The sequence below is a fragment of the Chrysochloris asiatica genome, unplaced genomic scaffold (assembly GCF_000296735.1).
Source record: "Chrysochloris asiatica unplaced genomic scaffold, ChrAsi1.0 scaffold00099, whole genome shotgun sequence".
NCBI lineage: Eukaryota > Metazoa > Chordata > Mammalia > Afrosoricida > Chrysochloridae > Chrysochloris > Chrysochloris asiatica.
Window position 1 is genome coordinate 7,616,212 of NW_006408617.1, and position 7,729 is coordinate 7,623,940.

The following is a 7,729-nucleotide window of genomic DNA, read 5'->3' on the forward strand; positions in this document are numbered from 1 at the left end:
AGGACTGGACTGTGAACCATAAGGTCAACAGTTCAAACCTACCAGCTGTTCCTCAGAAACCCTATCCAGAGTTGCTACAAGTCAGAACGACTTGACAGCACTTAACAACAACATTAGTACACATATATTCATAAACATTACATTTTCTTAGAACCTTGGTTCTCTTGTAACCTCAATAAATATTTTATCATTGTTGTTGTTGTTATGTGCTGTGGAGTCGGTTCCGACTCATAGCGACCTTGCACGGGGTTTCCAAGGCTGTTAATCTTTACGGGAGCAGAATGCCTCATCTTTCTCCCGCGGATCAGCTAGTAATTTCTAACTACTGATCTTGCGTTTCGCAGCTCGATTCGTAACCACTATGCTACCAGAGTTCCTTTAAGTAGTGATATTTTGTTAATATTACCCTAAACACTCTCTTTTGCTTAATACTTACTTTAAGTATTTCTCTTTTAAACTATAAATGTAATCACCTTATATTTGGAGCAGAGATCAAGTCTTCTTACTTAGAAGAAAGTGACTCTGCCTTTTCCTAGATATTATAGTTAGTTTGTTACTATGGTTGTAGCACACTTCTCACATCTTTATCAGCCATTTAATGATGATATTAAGAGCAAAGCTATTAGTTTCAGGAATATATTAGTCACTAAGTAGTCACATTTTCCTTTTAATGTTGCTATAAGAATAGAACTACAAGAAAATATAAAATGCTGTAATATGTCTTTGTAACTTTTTACATGTTGATAGTATTTTGAAAGTTATTGATGAAGACAAAGCTCTCAGAGATAAACCATTAGCCGATTATCCACTTCCTAGATAAACTTTGATTTCTCATTAACATTTTTCTGAAGCTGCCAACAGTTCATTGCCAACTGAAAGATTGTACTTAAGTTGAGAACAATTTTTTAGGAATTTCTACGCCACCTTTCTCGGTGGTGGTGGTGGTGTGTCATGGAGTCGGTTCCTACTCATAACGACTCTGTACAAGGTTTCCGACGCTATAGATCTTTATGGGAGCAGAAAGCCTCATCGTTCTCCCACAAAACAGCTGTGTCACCTAGAAATGAATACAGTGGATCCTGTTTGCATACTTAACTCTTTTTGAAAGCAAGTTATTTGTGACTTTAATAAAAGAGCATTGCTTTTATAGTCTTCCTGCCTCTCAGTCTCAGGCTTCCTTCACCTTCATTGTCTCTTTTTCTGGGTTCTTCTTTGTTCATACTCTTCTTTAGTTATTTATTCAACCTCATGGATTTAGCTATCATTCTGAGTAGGTGTTTTACAAAAGCAGTCTCCCACCAAATTCCTTAATCTCAAGTTCCAACTAGTAACCCTGCGTTTGACATTGAATGGCACTTGACATTCAACACATTCAAATCCTTTCTCTTTCTTATTCATCCCTTACTCAATAAGAGCTATTAATATAACTTTGTCCTTGCATGGCACTGTAGGATAAACAATGGACTGGTAATCATAGTTCAAAACCACCAGTCACTCCTTGGAAGCCCTATACAGGTTCACTATGACTCAGAATCAACTTGATGGCACTTAATAATAACAACAACAACAAGGCAAATATACTCTAAAATAAATCTTTATTATTATTAAGTGCAAAATATCATCTGTCATTAATTGTTAAAGGAAGACACTTAAATGCTTTAAAATTATATAATATAAAGTATTCTCTTGGTTATTATATAATAAATATGTATTTTTATTTGCTTTCTGGCATCTAATACAAGGACTGAGGTATTGAGAGAAAGTTCTCAAAGTCACCAACTTTACTGCTTTTTTATAATCTCCTTACATTAACCTGTGGCTGTTTTCTGTACAATATCTGTTTTCCATGGTGTTCATTTATGACAAAAATATTATGAGAACAGAAGCTGACTGTGAAGTTAATGAATTGGCTATTAAATTTTGAGAGCGTGTTTTTATCTACCTTTACAGTATCTTGCTCCAAAGTTGCAGTTCTTTAGGGCCTTGTATTTATGTATGTTATGTCTCCTGTTTAAAGGTAAGAACATATACTTATGAGTTACATCCATTCGCCATTGGAATCTACCATCCAAAAGCACTTCACAATGTTTGTGCTTTATTGCCAGTATGTCTAAAAGCTTTAAAAGTGGTTTAGTATTTTTTGAGGCAGCTATCCTTACCTACTACATTTTGCCATATTGGCTATTAAATCTACCAGCCATCTGGAATGCTAAATGTTGTTCAAGAATTCACTCAGATAAAATCCCACAATTTTCATTGATTAATAATCCATTAAGTGCCATGTTACTGAAGAAATAATTTGACTGATTCACTTTATAGAGAAGCAAGATATATATAAAATTTATCTATTGGCCACCTAGATCTTAAATGTATCAGAAAACAATTTAGGTGTCTGCACAATATGTAGATATATGCTTCTTATTGAAAAGGACCACATATCTGGACATAAAATATAGCATGTCATGATAGGCACAGTTAAGAAAACATAAAGTATTGTATAAACTAGTAGTGTAAATTAAATCACTCAAAGAACTTCAGAATGTTCTGTAATTATTCTGCCAAGATATCTAAATGAATGAAAGTCATAAATTGGCTGCTATAAAATAAAATGTATAAGTCTTCTGTCTTGCAAATTTGAGTTTAGGAAATGTGTAAATTATTTTAGACATATTAATATAGCCTTAGCGTTGATTATAAATCAAACCAAATTGAATACGTTAGTAGAATTGTGTAGCTATCTGTGTCCTGCTACTAAGAAGCTGTGTGATTTTGATGGGCCTCACTTTCTTTCCTCATTCCTGGAACCAGGTGGTGGTGGTTATGGTGGTGGTTATGTGCCATGGAGTTGGTTCCGACTCACAGTGACCCTGTACAGAGTTTCTGAGGCAGTAAATCTTTACAGGAGTAGAAAGCCTCATCTTTCTCCCGGAGAACAGCTCGTAGTTTGCAACAGCTGCTAGTTTCAAACTGCTGACCTTGCAGTTTGCAGCCCAATTCGTAACCACTATGCTACTAGTGTTGCATTAATCAGAGGTCACAGAATACTGGTCTGTTTCTTTTCAATATGTTAATCCAGGTGTCTCTCTGTTAACAACCTGTTTGATATTTGTCTCTTTTAGAAAAACTGATTTCAATGGTCCCTTTCAAAGTTAGAATTAAATAAAAAAAATTTAATATTTGTACACTGATATGATTAAAGTAGGTATACCAAGAAACAACATTCCAGTTACTGAAAATTTTAGTTTTGTCCTATTTATTATCTCTGTTATTGTTCTTGCTGTTGTTAAGTGCTGTCGAGTCAGTTCCTACCCATAGCAACCCAGTGTAGGGTTTCTGAGGAGTGACTGGTGAGTTTGAACCACTGACATTGCAGTTCAAATGACTTTGCAGTCCAGCTCATTAACCCATAGTGTCACACCAGGACTACTGTAGTATGGTCAAATTGACTTCAATTTGTACATGGCAATCCCATGTACAACATCACGCAATGTTGTTCGGTCCTGCATCATCTTCACAGTTGTCGGTATGCTCCAGTCTACTGTTGTATTTTGAGTGCTTTCCAGTTTAGGGAGCTCACCTTTCAACACTATAGAGGAAAACATTCTGTTATGATTCATAGGGAAATGTTTCATTGATTAATTTCTGGAAGAAGATCATTGGGCCTCTCTTCTTAGCATTTATTAATCTGAAAGCTCCACAGAAACCTTTCCACTATGGATGACTCTGCTAACATTTGGATAAATAATTAGCTTCTAACATCATAACAAAACACAAGTCATCATTCTATGACAAAATGGCACATAGTTGCTAGTGTCCTATCAATATTACTAAGAATACGCCTCACTTTCCATCCCAGTAAAGCCATGAGGATCGCTTTCTCTGTAAATTTCTAGATTTGGAGTCCTTAAGCAAGTGACCTTTCTTGGTCAGTTGCTTCCCAAGAAAAGTTCTAGCTAATGTAAATAAAATTAATCAGTCACCTCTAAAAGCAACAAAATGGTAGTAGAGAGGTTGAGAACTTTTGCCAGATAAGTGATTTACCCATTAAACAATATGTCATTGAAACCATTTTCAAATATATGCTCTTTTGAATTTGGTGACTTGCAGATGTTTCAAGGGGAAGCCGTCAGCAGAGTTGCCCTTTTGATATACTACGGTTCCAGGATGTCCTGCATGCATTATCACATGACTTAATCAAAGTCTGTAAATTTCAGCAGGAGAAGAGTAAATCCATATATTGTGACTTTGGTGTCACTTTGATAAATATTGCTGGCTCTGACAATCATTCTGTTCTTTGGGGAGTAAATGTAGGTGCCACAATTCAGGAATATAATTAATATCCATATTATCAATCATTGCATGTCACCGATAATTTATTCTGACTCCTTAAATTTATATAATGTAGCCCATTAGAATGTAATTTCTGGACATATTTTGATGCATGTACAGTCTTTTCTAGATCCTGCATCACCTGCTAAAAAAAATAAGTTGAAAGCAGGTTTGGTTATGCCTAGTATGTTTAATTCTGTATATATAATTTCCCAAAACTTATTTTGCTACTTTATATCCCTGTCAAGTTGTAAAATGTATTTTAGTTACTGGAAAGGTTAAAAACACAAACGTCTTTAAGTATCAAAGGTATACAAGTTACAAAGCTTGTAAATTGTGTTCTATTTTACAAAGTATGTTTGCTGAATTGATCTGTCTCTATTGATATCTGTAGCAGTCCTCAGAGGAGAACTGGAATATTATTTCATTTTACAAATGAGGATACCAAAGTTCAGAAAGAACAAGTTACTCACCCAACACCATTTCATGAGGAACAGAACAGAACCTTTTTGATGCTCAATACCACATTCTTTCTGCCTCACAGCCTTACCACTCCCAGTGAAATATGTCAATGAATCCCTCACATAAAAAGTACAAAGAGAGTGGTTCTTAGATTTTATTGTGCATTAAAATCACCTGGAGTGTTTGTTAAAAATGCATCATTATATTCCCAGTCTCCAAAGATAATAATTCAGGAGATTTAATATAGGAACCAGGAAATGGTATTTTAAATAAACATCTCAGAGGATTTTGTGGCAAGAAGAAAAAAAATCATAACATGTGACTTTTTAAATTAGAACAGTCTGATCCAAATCATTAGTAGCTTGTAATATTCAGACCTGAAACTATGGTATATGAGCAAAACAGAGATGCTGTGATGATTAAGGTTTTGACTGGGCCAGGATTCTCAGTGGTTAACATGTAGCAATCAACAACATGATGAGATCTAATATGATGTAATCACTCCATGATGTGATTTGACATGAACAGCTCCAATCTAACTATCCTGTGTCTTGCAAATTCTCACTGCTTTGAAGTTAATGAGGCCAGATGCAATCTACAGGATTAGGTTGTGTCTTGAGTCTCTTTTGAGATACCCTGTTGTTAAGTGCCATGAGTTGAGTTCCAACCCATAGCAACCCTGTATAGGGTTACCAAGGAGCAGCTGGTAAGCTTGAACCACAGATCTTGCAGTTCAAATTGACTTTGCACATTAACCCACATTGCCACAAGATGCATTAAACAAGCAAACAGAACTCAGAGGAATCTACTACCACCAAGAAAAAAGAGCCAGGAATGGAGTGTGCTATTTTAAACTGGGGCCTCTGTACTGTGAAACTCCAAGATCTAGAGAAATACTGATGCCAAGGTGTATGGAGAGCTCCAAGGGACGCTGAAAAGGTGACAATAATCTTTTCCCAGAGCTGGCACTCTGAATTCAGATGCCTAGCCTCCTAAACTGTAAGAAGACAAGTATTACAATGAAATGTGCAAAGACCTGGAAATAGAAAACCAAAAGGGAAGAACATGCTTATCATTTCTCAAACTAAAATAACTCAAGAAAAAATTTAAGCTTCAAATTTCAATATTGAAAGTTTCTACAGGCATTTCTTTTTGGTACAGAGTTATTGTACCAAAAAGCAATGCTTGATGTTCAGCCATTTCAAGAGGAAATGTATAATCAAAGAACTCATGGTACTGAAGGAAGAAATCCAAGTTGTACTGAAAGCATTGGTGAGAAACATAGTTCTAGGAATTGACAGAATACAAATTGGAATCTTTCAATATCTGATGAAAAACTAGAGGCACTTACCCATCTATGCCAAGAAATTTGAAAGACAAGTACCTGGCCAACTGATTAGAAGAGATCCATATTTGTGTACATCCCAAAGAGAGGTGATCAAACAGAATGTAGATATCATCCAAGAATACCATAAATATCACATGCAAGTAAAATTTTACTGAAGAGAATTGAAATGCATGCACAAGTACATTGACAGGGAACTTCCAGAAATTCAAACTAGATTCAGAAGAGGATGTGAAACTAGGACTATCACAACTGACATCAGATAGTTCTTGACTGAAAATACAGAATACCAGTAAGATGTTTATTTGCATATTATTGACGATGCAAAGGCTTTTGACTAAGTGGATCATCACAAGCTATGGATAACACTGTTAAGAATGGGTATTCCAAAACACTTGATTGTGCTCATGAGGAACATGCTCATAACCCAAGAGGCAGGCATTCAAAATGAACAAGGGGACACTGAATGGTTTAAAATCAGAAAAGGTATGAGCCAGGGTTACATTCTTTCACCATACTTATTTAATCTGTATGCTGAGCAAATAATCAGAGCATGGGATTATATGAAGAAGGCATCAGAATTAGAGGAAGATTCATTAACAACCTGCAATATGCAGATGATAAACCCTTGCTTGCTGGAAGCACAGAGGACTTAAAAACTACTTGCAGATGAAGATCACTGACCTCACTCTTCAGTATGAGTAGCACCTTGATATAAAGAAGACAAAAATCATCACTGAACCATTAAATAACATCATGATAAATGGAAAAAACATTGCAGTTGTCAAAGACTTCATTTTGCTTGGATCCACAATCAAAGCTCATGGAAGCAGCTGTCAAGAAAACAAATGATGTATTTTATTAAGCTAATCTGTGCACAAGACTTCTTTAAAGTGTTCAAGAGCAAAGATATCAGTTTGAGGAACAAGTTGTGCCTGACCCAATCCATGGTATTTTCAATAGCCTCATAAGCGTGTGAAAGTTGGACAACTAATATGGAAGACTGTAGAAGAATTTATACTTTTGAGTTACGGTGTTGGGAAAGTATACTAAAAGTACCATGGACTGCCAAAAAAACAAACACATCTGTGTTCAAGAAGTATGGCCAGAATGTTTCTTAGAGATTAGGATAGTGAGACTTTATCTCTCTACTTTGGACATGTTATTAGGAGAGCTCCTATACAATAAGCACTGGTCCAGAAGGTTGGGTGAACCACAAGATTGGCAGTTCAAATCCACCAGTTGTTCCTTGGAAAGCCAATACACTATAGTTAAGTCAGAACCAACTCGACAACACTTAACAAAAAAAATTTACTTCAAAACAAGTCCTTTAGCTCATACCATATGCAAAAACCAACTAAATATAGATTAAAGACCTAAATGTGAGTCCCAAAATTATAAAGGTCATAAATGAAAAAATGCGGACAAGTTGAGGGCTCTAATACAGGGCACACATATACTACCAAACATTGCAAGAATTGCACAAACAAAAGAAGACAAAATAGATGACTGGGACATACTAAAAATTAGAAATTTATATGCTTTAAAAGATTTCACCAAAAGAGAAAAAAGGGAGTCAATTGAATATGAAAA

The 7,729-nt window shown here is 35.5% G+C and overlaps 1 pseudogene; it reads right to left on the reverse strand.

Moving 5' to 3' along the window:
• Positions 1 to 3,437: 3,437 nt before the first annotated feature.
• Positions 3,438 to 7,729, reverse strand: part of LOC102818144 — a 14,212-nt pseudogene continuing 9,920 nt past the window's right edge.